General features: G+C 41.1%; 1 long non-coding RNA gene and 1 pseudogene across 1 annotated transcript; both read right to left on the bottom strand.

Moving 5' to 3' along the window:
• Positions 1-2,222: 2,222 nt before the first annotated feature.
• Positions 2,223-7,140, bottom strand: LOC100389479 (ATP-dependent RNA helicase DDX55-like; annotated as a pseudogene).
• Positions 7,141-8,509: 1,369 nt separating this feature from the next.
• Positions 8,510-12,762, bottom strand: LOC118154527 (uncharacterized). Its single transcript, XR_004744527.3, has 3 exons — positions 11,566-12,762; positions 10,524-10,635; positions 8,510-10,267 (listed from the first exon to the last, which is right to left on the bottom strand). It is a non-coding gene; the product is annotated as an uncharacterized LOC118154527 (long non-coding RNA).
• Positions 12,763-13,981: the final 1,219 nt, after the last annotated feature.

Genomic DNA, 13,981 nt, shown 5'->3' on the forward strand with positions numbered 1-13,981 from the left:
TCTTTGCTATGGTTTCTAGAACACCAGCCAATTGAGGTTCCCTTCAAAAGGAACAAAGCTTAGCACTTAGAAAATTAACTGCCTCAGCCAGCCACATGGCTCATCCCTGCAATCCCAGCATTTTGGGAGGCCGAGGCGGGCAGATCACCTGAGGTCTGGAGTTCAAGACTAGCCTGATCAACATGGACAAACCCCATCCCTACTAAAAATACAAAATTAGCCAGGAGTGGTGGTGCATGCCTGTAATCCCAGCTACTCGGGAGGCTGAGGCAGGAGAATTGCTTGAACCTGGGAGGTGGATGTTGTGGTGAGCTGAGATCGTGCCATTGCATCATTCCAGCCTGGGCAACAAGAGCAAAACTCCATCTCAGAAAAGAAAAAAAAGAAAGAAAGAAAAGAAAATTAACTGCCTGAGGATGCAGTAGTCACCTTCTCTCCTATGTGAACAGACATCTATGAAGTGCAACTCAGCTGTTCCTGGGACTTCAAGTCTTCCATCAGTATCTCTGGCATAGAAAAGCAGGAGCTTTCTTCGAGAGCAATTCCACTGCTAAGTCAATTACCACAGGGTGTGGCAGGCTTTTAAAGAGATTAAACTACCCTTTCTACTCAAAGAAAATAATCAATTCTCAAATGGGACCCCTCTAATAATCCATTTGCTCAGATACAATGTACTCCTGTTGGCAAATTATCTAGTTTCATCTACATTGTTTGAATAAACGCTTTAGAATTCTGGGAAGGATGTACAATTCAGAAAGCCTGTACACAAAAATGAGGCCAGGGTCCTAAGAGGATGAAAACATTCTGAGAAGTCCAAATAATTGAAACCAAATCTCTAAATCAAAGCCATTTAAAGAAAGTTCTGAAAGACTCAGTTTTAAATTCTTTGTATATGCCAGTTGCAGTAGTTCCTTTAATTTGATTTAGCAGCTACTAAATATCTGTGCACATGCCTCTATACCTCAGTTTTCTCATCTGTAAAATGTAGATAATTGTACCTACTTTATAGGATTGTGGTAAGGTTAGATGAATTAATAAATGTCAAGTCTTGAAAATCATTTCTGGTACATAATAAACATGATACAAAATTTCTGAGGATCTAAGTTACGAAGAGTTTTATGACTTAGTATATCCTGACCTCACTGCACACCCATACCTGGTAATTGACATGCCTATCCTATGTATGAATACAATCCATGCTGGGTAAAGTGGAAAGAGTGTAGACCAGCTCTGTCAAATTATAGAAATACAATGTAAGTAACTGATGTGGTTTGGCTGTGTCCCCACCCAAATCTCACCTTGAATTGTAATAATCCTCATGTGTTGAGGGTAGGGCCAGGTGAAGTGGATTTCCCAATACTGTTCTCATGGTAGTGAATAAGTCTCATGAGATCTGATGGTTTTATAAATTGGAATTCCCCTGAACACACTGTCTTGCCTGCCTCCATGTAAGACATGACTTTGCTCCTCATTCACCTTCTGCCATGATTGGAGGTCTCCCAGCCATGTGAAACTGAGTCAATTAAACCTCTCTTTATAAATTACCCAGTCTCAGGTATGTCTTTATTAGCAATGTTAGAACAGATAATATAGTAAATTGGTACCAGGAGTGGGATGCTACTATAGATACCTGAAAATGTGGAAGCGACTTTGGAACCAGGTAACAGGCAGAGGTTGGAACAGTTTGGGGGTGCTCAGAAGAAGACAGAAAAATGTGGGAAAGTTTGGAACTTCCTAGAGACTTGTTTAATGACTTTGATCAAATTGCTAATACTGGTGCAGACAATAAGGTCCAGGCTGATGTGGTCTCAGGTAAAGATAAGGAACTTGTTGGGAACTGAAATAAAAGTCACTCTTGCTATACGAAGAGACTGGCAGCATTTTTGGTCCTTCCCTAGAAATCCATGGAACTTTGAACTTGAGAAAGTTGACTTAGAGTATTTAGCAGAAGAAATTTTTTTTTTGAGAGAGAGTTTCACTCTGTCACCCAGGTTGGAGTGCAGTGCTGCAAACTTGGTTCACTGCAATCTCTTTCTTCCTCCCCAGCTCAAGTGATTCTCATGCCTCAGCCTCCCAAATAGCTGGGATTACAGGCATACACCACCACACCCAGCTAATTTGTGTATTTTTAGTAGATATGGGGTTTTGCTATATTGGCCAGGCTAGTCTCAAACTTTTGACCTCAAGTAATCTGTTCACCTTGGCCTCCCAAAGTACTGGGATTACAAGTGAGAGCTGCCGTGCACAAACTTTTTTTTAAAATTGAGAGGAAGTCTTACTCTGTTGCCCAGGCTGGCGTGCAGTGGCATGATCTCAGCTCGCTGCAACCTCTGCCTCTTAGTTTCAAGCAATTCTCCTGCCTCATCCTCCTGCGTAGCTGGGGCTACAGGCATGTGTCACCATGCCCAGCTAATTATTGTGGTTTTTTTTATTGGTAGAAATGGAGTTTCACCCATCTTGGCTAGGCTGGTCTTGAACTCCTGACCTCAATAAATTGGCAGAAGAAATTTCTAAGTGGCAAAATGTTCAAGAGAAAGCAGAGCATAAAAGTTTGGAAAATTTGCAGGCTGACAATGCCATAGAAAAGAAAAACCCATTTTCTGGGGAGAAATTCAAGCCACCTGCAGAAATTTGCATAAGCAACGGGGAACCAAATGTTAATCACCAAGACAATGGAGAAAATGTCTCCAGAACATGACAAAGACCTTCTTAGCAGCTCCTACCATCACAGGCCTGGAGGCCTAGAAAAGAAAATTAGTTTCGTGGGCCACACCCAGGGCCACCCTGCTCTCTGTAGCCTCAGGACATGGTGTCCTGTGTCCCACCTGCTTCAAGTCCAGTCTTGGCTAAAAGGGGCCAACATACAGCTAAGGCCATTGCTTCAAAGGGTGCAAGCTCCAAGCCTTGGCAGCTTACATGTGGTGTTGGGCCTATGAGTGCACAGAAATGAAGAACTGAGGTTTGGGGAACTTCTGCCTAGATTTCAGAGGATGTATAAAAATGCCTGGATGTCTAGGCAGAAGTTTGCTTCAAAGGCAGGGCACTCATGGAGAACTTCTACAAGGGCAGTGCAGAAGGGAAATGTAAGGTTGGAGCCCCCACACAGAGTCCCTACTAGGGCCTGTGAGAAGAGGGCCACTGTCCACCAGACCCCAGAATGGTAGATCCACTGACAGCCTGCACCATGCACCGGGAAGAGCCACAGACACTCAATGCCAGCCTGTGAAAGCAGCCAGGAGGGTGGCTGTATGCTGCAAAGCCATAGGGACAGAGCTGCACAAGGCCATGGGAGCTCACCTCTTGATAAACACACCCTGGACGTGAGACACAGTGTCAAAAGAGATCATTTGGACCTGTAAGTTTTAATGACTGCCCTATTGGATATCAGACTTTCATGGGGCCTGTAGCCCCTTTGTTTGGGCCAATTTCTTCCATTTGGAGCAGGTATATTTACCCAATTCCTGTACCCCCATTATATATGGGACATAACTAACTTGAACTTGCTTTTGCTTTTACAGGCTCTTAGTCAGAAGGGACCTGCCTTTTCTCAGACCAGACTTTGGACTGTGGACTTCTGAATTAATGCTAAAATGATTTAAGACTTTGGGGGACTGTTGAGAAGGCATGATTGGTTTTGAAATTTGAGGACATGAGATTTGAGAGGGGCCAAGGGCAGAATTATATGGTTTGACTCTGTTCCCACCCAAATCTCACCTTGAATTGTAATAACCCCAAGTGTTGAGGGTGGTGCCAGGTGGACATAACTGAATCATGGGAGTGGTTTCCCCAATACTGTTCTCATGGTAGTGAATAAGTCTCACAAGATCTGATGGGAGTTCCTCTGAACACACTCTCTTACCTGCCACCATGTAAGACATGGCTTTGGTCCTCATTTGCCTTCCACCATGATTGTGAAGCTTCCCCAACCCTCTGGAACTGTGAGTCAATTAAACCTCTTTCTTTTATAAATTACCCAGTCTCTGGTATGTCTTTTATCAGCACTGTGAGAACAGACTAATACAGTCACATATATTATATGTTAATTTTTTTACTTTTATTTTTTGAGATAGAATCTCACTTTGTCACCTAGACTGGAGTGCAGTGATGTGATCTTGGCTCACTGCAACCGCCGTCTCTCAGGTTCGAGCAATTCTCCTGCCTCAACCACACAAGCAGCTGGGATTATAGGTGCATGCCACTGTGCCTGGTTAATTTTTTTTGTATTTTTAGTAGCGACAGTTTCACCATTTTGTCCAGTGTGGTCTTGATCTTCTGACCATATGATCCACCTGTTTCAGCCTACCAAAGTGCTAGGATTATAGGCATGATTTTTGTTGTTGTTGTTTTGTTTTGGTTTTTTTTTTTTGTTGTTGTTGTTTTTCAAAAGGATGCCATTTATTCAACAGAAGGCACTAAAACTAACTCTCCTTCCTGGAATATGACTTAATTCCTCTGTTTTTCAGCTATTCACCAATAAAACAATACTGGGACTATTCTTAACATAGAAAAACCACAGCACATTAGCCACCTTTTCAGGGCATCAAAGGATAACTGAAGCCCAGGGCCAAGGATATTCAGGGAGGTCAAGTGCCCGAAGATACTAAGAAATGGTTTTGAAAACCAAAAGTCAAGTATACTTCAGTATCTTTATGTTTAAAAATAAATAACTAAAAATATAGCCTCAGAAAAAGCTCATATATGTATATATATATAAATGCTCATATATATCTATGTGACCCATCATGATAAATATTGACTTTATTGTTTACACTCAAATAATTTTGCATTTTCTTTTGTTAGACTATTTCAAGACTGTAATTGTTTTGTTTTGTTGTTTTTAGTGAGAGGGTCTCACTGTGTTGCCCAGGCTGGTCTTGAACTCCTGGGCTCAAGTGATCTGCCTGCCAAAGTGCTGGGATTGCAGGCAAGAGCCACCACATTTGGCCAAGACTGGACTGTTTTCAGTAAAATATTCACAATTGTGAAATTCCTCATTTCCCTCTAGTCTGAAAGGACAGCTTTCAGAGATGTGATTCTTCTCAGATGTCTCCTGAAGTTTTGATTTCCACTGAAAGCAAACTGGAGCCATCCACCAAGTTAAGGAATCACTATGCCTTTGTGGGTTCATCTGTGGCACTGGAATCAGCTGTCCTCTTCCAAATCTGAGATCCCAAAATCTTCTGTCTTGATTGTTCTGTTGCCAGTTGTCAACAAGCTCTTCTCAAATTCTTCAGTTATTTTGCCTTTTTAAAGTTTTTTTCAAGAGTCTTGTGTTACTGAGAAGTTCTTCCATGTCCTCATCTTCAATATCAGAACCCTCTTCCCTTTTCCTCCTCTCATTCATTTTTTTCTTCTTTTCTTTTTTGGCCTTCTGCTTTGACCAAGCTTTATTTTTTATGAATTTTCTCCTCTTATCATTTTCTGTTTTCTCTTTTCTTTGTTGCTTCAGGAGTTTCTGCCTCTGCTTTTCTCTAATTTTATCTTTAAATTGAATAGTGTCTGTATTAATGTCCACAGGCACAAAATCTGGAAATTGCTTTCCTCTCAATTCTGGCATCTTGGGCATCCTCAACAGGGCAAAGCCTCGAGCAAGGCTGGCTAAATCAAGATCCTTTAATCTGAAAATCAGGTTGCATTCACGCTTTGCATAAGCCTGGATATACGACACAAAAGCTCTCATGCCCTTTTCAAACACAGCTCTGCCGGCCAAGACCATGGACTTGAGTTTTGGCAGAAGGTCCACTGTGTTTTTCTGGAGCTTCATCTCCTGCGGGGGCATTTTTGGTTAATTTCAAGGAAATTGATGTATGACTCTTCCATAGGCAGAAGGAACACCAGAGCACTGCCCCTGTGGCCAATGCGGGCCGTGCGACCTCAGCGATGCACGAAGGCGCTTGCACTGCTGGGAGGGTCATACTGCAAAACCCAGTTGACTTCAGGAATATTGATTCCCCGGGCCATCACATCAGTGCACACTAAAATCCCACTTTGCAATTTGCGGAACTCCATGAAGATCTTACTGCGTTTATATTTCATCTTTCCATGAATGCACATAATCTTCATGACCTTCACCAGCGCCTCCAGAGCCTTCCCATAGTATTCCACACAGGCACAGGTACTGAAGAAGACCAGGTGTTTCTCCTGCTTATGACTGCAAAGGAAATGGACCAGCTGATTAAATTTCTCATCTGCCTTGCATACCATGTAGTAGTTTTCCAGGCGGGAGGGGGTCTTCTGGGCGCGGCTGGCTGTCACGCCCTTGTCCTTCACTGAGACCCGGACAGGGTTCTGGAGGCCAGCTCTCACCAAGTTCTCCAGCGTCTGAGTGGCTGAGAAAAGGCCTGTTTTCCTCTGCTTTGGCAACAACTCCAGGATAGTGTTGATGCTTGCCTCGAATCCCATGTCCAAAAGTCTGTCTGCCTCGTCCAACACCAGGACATCCAGGAATCGCACACAGCCGGCCAGATCCAGGCCTTCTGCCTTCCTTCGGAACATGTCTTCCAAGCGGCCGGGAGTGGCCACAATGATGTTCCCACCTTGTTGCCTAAACCTCTCAACATCTTCTCCAGGATTTCTGCCTCCAATCCAAAGAATCTGGCTGAATTGAGGGAAGTGCTTCGTGAAATGCGACAGGACCTCGTCTATTTGAATGGCCAGCTCTCGAGTGGGGGTGATGATTATGGCTCCAACCTGACTTGTTTTTAACTTCTCTTCTCTTCTCAGAAGAATTTCCAGGATGGGGATGACAAAAGCGAGTGTTTTGCCACTACCTGTGACCGCTTCTGCAGCAACATCTTTGTTTCGCAAGAACAGAGGGATGGTTGCAGGTGAGCGCCTACGGTGTGCGGACTGGTTTATTTAGTCCCGACAGCAACCCCATGAGGCACAGAGAAGGAAAATGAAGCACGAAGAGATTAAGCCATTTGTCCAAGGTCTTACAGCTACAGTGGGCAGGTCCAGGATGAGAACCAGGCTCGGAGAGCTGAAGCCATTTGTCTGAGGTCTCACAGCTGCACCAGCGTCATGTATGGGAAGCCCAGCTCCCGCAGTGCGCCCAGCACCCGTGGGTACAGTGGCACTGGCAGCAACTCCCAGGAACCCTCCGTCACGTGCTCCATGGCGGGCTCCTTCGCCGCCTCCATATAGGCATGATTTTTTTAAAGTAAAAAGAGGTGAAACTATAATTTCAATATTTTAAATTTTAACCCAATATACCCAAAATATATTATTTCAACCTATCATCAATGTGAACATTATTAATTATATATTTTACATTCTTTTTTTTCACAATAAATCTTCAAAATGTGTCTACATTACATGTAAGACACATGATTTAGATACTAAGTTTGCATTAGAAATACTTGATAAGAGGCTGGATGCAGTGGACTCATGCCTGTAACTCAGCATTTTGGCTAAGGTAGGAGAATCCCTTGAACTCAGGAGTTCAAGATCATCTTGAGCAATGTAGAGACTTCATCTCTATTAAAAAAAAAATTAGCTGGGTGTGGTCACATGTACTTGGAGTCCCAGCTACTTGGGAGGCTGAGGCAGGAGAATTGCTTGAGCCTGGGTGGTCAAGGCTGCAGTGAGCTATGATCACACCTCTGTACTCCAGCTCAGGCAACAGAGTGAGACTTTGTGTCAAAAACAATTTTTTTTAAATAAATACTTGATGAGGCCAGGTGCAGCAGTTCACACCTGTAATCCCAGCACTTTGGGAGGCCGAGGCTGGATGATGGCTAGAGCTCAGGAGTTTGAGACCAGCCTGGGCAACAAAGTGAGAACTTGTCTTACAAAAAAAGTTTGAAAATTAGCCAGGCTTGGTGGCATATACCTGTGGTCCCAACTACATAGGAGGCTGAGGCAGGAGAATTGCTTGAACCCAAGAGTTGGAGGCTGCAGTGAGCCAAGATCATGCCATTGCACTCTAGCCTGGGCAACAGAGCAAGATCCTGTATCAAAAAAAAAATATTTGATCAGTACTTAGATTTCATAAAATTTAGCATTGAAAATATAGATTCACTTATCCAAGTTGTTGCAAACATACTTGAAATTTTACAGTAACTAAATTGAGTTTTCCAATTACTGAATTGAATATTGTTTTTCTAATTAAAATTAAATCATAAATTCAGTTCCTCAGTCAAACTAACCAGATTTCAGTTCTCAAGCACAACGTGTGGCTGTGGGTACCATATGAGACAGCACAGGTGCAAACTTTGCAAGCAGATAGGCCCGCCATTTAGTCATACAGTGCTGAACATGTTCGTTGAATTGTCTTAGTCACAGTTTCCTAATTTACAATTTACAAATTTACTAATCCACAAAGAATAAATATCCACCATGAATTATTCTCTTTAGTAGGAGAGGCAATATATCAACACTGCATAGCACAACAACTAACAGATTTTAGTAAGTCCTCAATAAGTAGTGACTACTTTTTACTTAATATTTTAAGAACAAAACAGAAACACCACTAAAGCTAAAGAATTATACAGTGAATCCCCATACACTCATTTCCTAGATTCTACAATTGTTAATATTTGGTTGTATTTGCCTTATTATTTGTGTAGCTAAATACCCATTCATCAGGTCATCTTACTTTTTCATGTATTTCAGAGTCATGCAGAAATTGCAGACATCAGTACACTTCACCCCTAAAACTCCAGGATGCATATCATTAACTTATTGTTTGGTTTTGGTTCTTTCTCTTCATTTCTTCTTTCCTTCCTTAGTTGTGTTTACCCTTTTTCTTTTTTCTTCCTTCCTTCTCTCCCTTTGCTTCCTTCCTTCCTTCCCTCCTCAATTTTTCCTTATTTACTTTAGATAAAATGTGTGTCTAGTGACATGCAAACATACTAAATGAACAACTGGCTGTGTACTGCCAATGGGCATATCTGTGTGAGCCAAATCTCTGTCAAGGTATAGAACATGCCCATTATCTATACCGTGAGGAAAGTTCCCTCACGCACCTTCCTTGTTAATTCCAGCCCCACTGCACTGCCCCTCCCCAGGCAATGATTGTCCCAGTTATCCCCCAGTGATTAATTAAGCCTAATCTAGAGTTTCAAGTTAATGGAATCATACAATAAGTAGCCTTTTGTATAAGGCATCTTTCACTCAGCGCTATGCTTTTGAGACTCATTCATGTGGCATATTTACTTTTTTTTTTTTTACTATTGAGCAGTAATTATGTCTGTTTTTAATCAAGGGAACTGATGATGATCTGACCCTCCCTGAACAACTCATTCCATTCTTTCACAGCACAAAAATTCTTCATCAGGTGAATCCAACACGGATCTCCTCAAAACTTGCAGGTTTTAATGCTAGCTCAACTCCTTAGTATTAATGAAGAATAAAAAGCACTTTTTTCATACAACATCCTCTAAAGTTTACACATAGGTAAGAACTTCTTCTGATACTTCTATGAAAAAGACAACAATCTTCCTAATTCCTTTAGTCTTTCTAGACACAATTGTGTTTTAGGTTCTTTGAGTGTCCTTCTCATTCTCTGTGTTCACTCCCTTAGCACAATTTGTAATTTATATTGTTTTCTTGTATATTGGATATCCTTGCCCACTAGATCATAAGTTCCAAAGGAAAACCCCACGTCTATTTTAGGCACCAGTGCACACCCAGCACCTAGTACAGTGCATGGCACTCAACAAATAATTTGTTGAATGAATAAGTGAATATATGAAGGAAGGAAGAAGCTCACCTGTGAACATGTTTAATTTTGTCAATATGTTAAGTGTGTCTGGAGCAGCAAGCGGGTCTTCCAGGGGCCTAGGCTGGAGTTTGTAGGAAACACTAATTCCCAAGAGATACACCTTAGGGATGCACCAACCCAACGCACTGACTTCATTCTTGGCCAGAAGAAGAACCTTGAGTCACTATCTCTGTTGGTTTTTTACTGAGCTGAATGGATAGACTGGACCAACACCTGAAATTTCACTTAAAATCTAAAATCAATCATAATTATCTGGGCCCCTGATTTCATGTTCCAACCCCCTCAGAGCTCCAGAATTAAGCATACACTGTTTAGGGGAGGGTTTCGCCCACATGCCCAAAGTCCAAATATATGAGATAATTTTCTAAAACATCTATTTGTTTTGCCCTTCTTGGAGTTTTCCTTCTTCTCTTCCAAAAACATAGCCAGACCTTTGTGTTCACTTTCTTGTTTGTGATCCATGAAAGCAGAAATTACGTTTAGACAATTTGACTCTCTTGCTTGTTTTTCCAGAATCACAGGACTCCTGAAGGAATTATCCTAGGGAGAGGGAGGAAGGAGGGATTTTAAGGTAACTAAAGGAAGCAGAGATATTTTTCTCAGACTGGGAAGGGGTTGGGGTTGTCAGATTCTTCAGATAGTGTGACCCACACCCACCTCCTCCTGCCCTGTGGAGGGAAGAAAGCAGAACCTCAGGATGCTATGAATGTGGGGTCTGGGAGCATCTGGACTCCCACCACCAGGCTCCCAATAACAATGACAGATCAAGTCCCAGCTTCACAAAAAAGCTGCTCACCTTCAGTGAGTTACCTAGCTTGGGACCCAGGATTTCAGTGCTCAATCTGATGTCTTGAGTGAAAGAGCCTTCTCCTGAATTTAGTGTAGGCTTTCTGATTTCTTACATGGCACTAGAGAAACAGAAAGAGGAAGAGAATACCATCCTCATGCCCTCCTCTGTAATGACTAAAATTGACATATTTTTGTCACTTGAGAGAGATGGAAACTCTGAGATTAATTTAATTTGATTTTTAAAAATAAAGAAATATTACATTAATTAAGCACATGAGATTATGGAGTAAGATTTATGAGGACAAAAAGGAGAGAAGAGGGGTGTGCAAGGGAGAAATAGAGCCACATCTGAGGCAAGATAAAAGAAAAGAAGGGAAAATGGAAGAAAGAAGGTGGTGAGGGTATACATGGATGACATGTACTACAGAGCTAAATAATTATGAGCTAACAAACTGCCAAATAATGGCCATTCTATCCTTTTCTTGGCCAAACATGTATTCATAATGATAGAATGAAGAAAGATTTTTAAAGGCTATGGTTTTTGCATGACTGAAAGTCAACAAACTCTCAAATATGACTAGATTTAATTACATTGTGTTTGTCTGGGTATCTTCTTGATAGGCCAGTAGTATTTGATAAGTAATAAAATAGGTGTCATTAATTCACAAATACAATCCACAAAGGTTTTTTTTTTTTTTTTGCCTTTGTTTCAGCAAAACACTATGTTGTAATCGGCACTTTCACTTATTTTATATTCTATTGACAGTAATGCCAAAATAGATGCTTTTCTTAAAATATTATTGTCCTAAGGTAGTTTTTTATTACTAATTTCTGCTTGGGGAAAAATTACTCTGCTAACACAGTAGCAACTGGAGTTGTCAATAAAATTCCTTTATAGATCATGTCCAAACATTGTATTTGGATTGTTGGTCATAGATTATTTTTACCACAACTTACCAAATATTTTCATTTTAAAATATAGTCATATCACAATTTTCATCATTGCTTAAAGCAACATCTAGAGCCATATATGAAAAACAACTACTCACAAAATGTCTAGATGTGTAGCTATACTGATGTAAGAGTAATTTGGATGATTTCATTTCAGAATAGGCTCCCCAGACTCCAGGTGCTACTGTTCTGAATGCTGTGCTAATTTGTAAATACCTGTGGAAACACAAAGAGAAGTAAGAAAGTAGATGCTCAGCACAACTGGGAAATGATACTTGATCACACAAGGCTCTATTGCCTTCATGCTATCAGAGAAAAATGATTTGACAAGCCAATAATTTGTCTTTTCTCTTACCTAGGTGCTTCTGCCACTCAAAATCTTTTCACAGACTCTAAGGTAGTGTTCATCACTGATGTGAGTAGCAGCAGGACAGCTCATAAGTCTTTAAGGCATTTGGATACAGGACAAGATGGAGAAGTATTTGCCTGGGGCCTGAATGATGTGAATCATGAGGGTGGGTATTTAGGGTCACACTATCTCAGCACTGAAAACTGGATCCCAAGTGGCAGAGGTTCCCACATGTTCTTTAATCTGTGTCTCTATGTGATATGTAGGACTCTCTAAAGTATGAGGTTAGGGCTGAGCCCCTTTTGCCTTGCCTAGCTGAGTACTCAGAAGGAGAAGAGAGAATGAAGAGAAGGAAGGAGGAGAGAGAAAAAAGGAAAGTGGATAAGAAAGAACCTGAAGTTACCTTCCATACCTCCAAAAACTTAAAACCTCTAACATTAATGATCTGATTTAAAAAAAAAACAAACCCTCAGCACTGGTGCATCTGTGAAACAGATTCAGAGTGTCTACAAATGTACTTAAATATGGAAATATGTTTACTAAAATTCTTTAATACAATGTATTGGTTAAATATATATATATATCCTCTTCTGTTTTTTTCTATTGCAAATGAGATCATTTTTTTCTTCCCAATTCCTTTCCCTTTACTCTTCTTAGACTCTCTCCATGGATGAGTGGGGATGCAGGTGTAGGATGATAGGGACAATAAACATTGTCCCTATCATGTCTCTCATTACCGGGTTCCACATTCCGAATTTCAAGGAACAGTAGACATTTTTTATAATTTTGAGAATCCATGTGGAATTGACCATTTGCAGAAGGGAGAGGGCAAAATAGGTCATTGAAAACAAACATCAGCCATCTGAAATCTCCATCAATTCCTAAAAATGACATTTCTAATGCACATACAGACAATCATGAAAATGTATACTTAGACTAAAGACTATTTGAATGGATAGTTTTGTTTTTAAAGAAAACTTCCTTATTGCACTTATTTATTCATTAGTTTGTTTGTTCATCCATTTGTTGCCACAATCTGTTGAAAGTTTCATGAAAAACATGACCCGGTCTTTGGTTTATCTTTTGGAATCCAGTGCACAGTTGTGTCCACCCAAGCAGAGCCAATGAAGCTCTTACGAGTTCTCCACTGAATGACATGGCAAGAGCTTTGATACTGCAGAACACATTGTGTGTGTGAGAGAGAGTGTGTGTGCATGCAAGTGTGTGTGTGCATGCCTGTGTGTGTGTGCAGTTGGCGAGGACTTTGTTTCCAAAACTAATAGAAGTCTAGAAATCATTGAACATCACTCATTGCATTGACTTTGAAAACATCCCTAAGATGGTGGCCCTGAACACATCAAGCTGTCAAGAGATTTTGTGTTTATTTAGACATTAAGCATAAGGAAAACAGTAATCTATACCTCTAAATCGAACCAGAGACTAGGAAAGAAGAGAGGGAGAAACACAGATGTCACTGTGAGAAATATGGTCGGATGAACAGCACAATCTCTTGCACTCTAAATGGCCAAATGACAGCTGGATGACAACCATCCTCGGAGGAATGAAGAAGGACTTTTTCTCACCCAGAAAATTGAAGGGCTTACAGAGTGCTGACAAATGGCTGATAATCCCCGCTGTAAAGCAGCCTGGTCCTGAACTATAACATGTTGTCTCTCAACAGAACCACCCGAGGGTGGTGGCCGCTGTTGCTCCCACCACTCCTCAGTAGAAGTGCAAAGACATAAGTGACACACAGGCTGCAGGTCAAGGACTCATTTTCCTCCTTGGATAATCAGGATCTTGGTACAATTCACAGATGGGCTTTTACCCCTAGGAGGAAAAGGTGGAGCAGCTGATTATGGATGATGACGCTCCAGCTGGGTGAACTGATCACACCACTTACTGGTTATGGACTCTGGGCCCACTACTTTGCTGCCCAGAGCCTCCACTTCCATGCATTTAAGCAGGGCTAGGCCCACCTAATAACTGTGTTACTGTGGGGCTTTAAAAAAATGTTGTAAATGGGTAACCTGCTCAGCAAAAAATCATCCCTTTTCTTTTTTTCTTTTCATAAAATTTATTTTTCAAATTGACAAATTTTCTTTCTATTTATGGTGTATAACATGTATTGCAGAATGGCTAAATTGACTTCATAATGTATGTAT

This window comes from Callithrix jacchus, chromosome 1 (assembly GCF_049354715.1).
Source record: "Callithrix jacchus isolate 240 chromosome 1, calJac240_pri, whole genome shotgun sequence".
In the NCBI taxonomy this organism is placed as follows: Eukaryota; Metazoa; Chordata; class Mammalia; order Primates; family Cebidae; genus Callithrix; species Callithrix jacchus.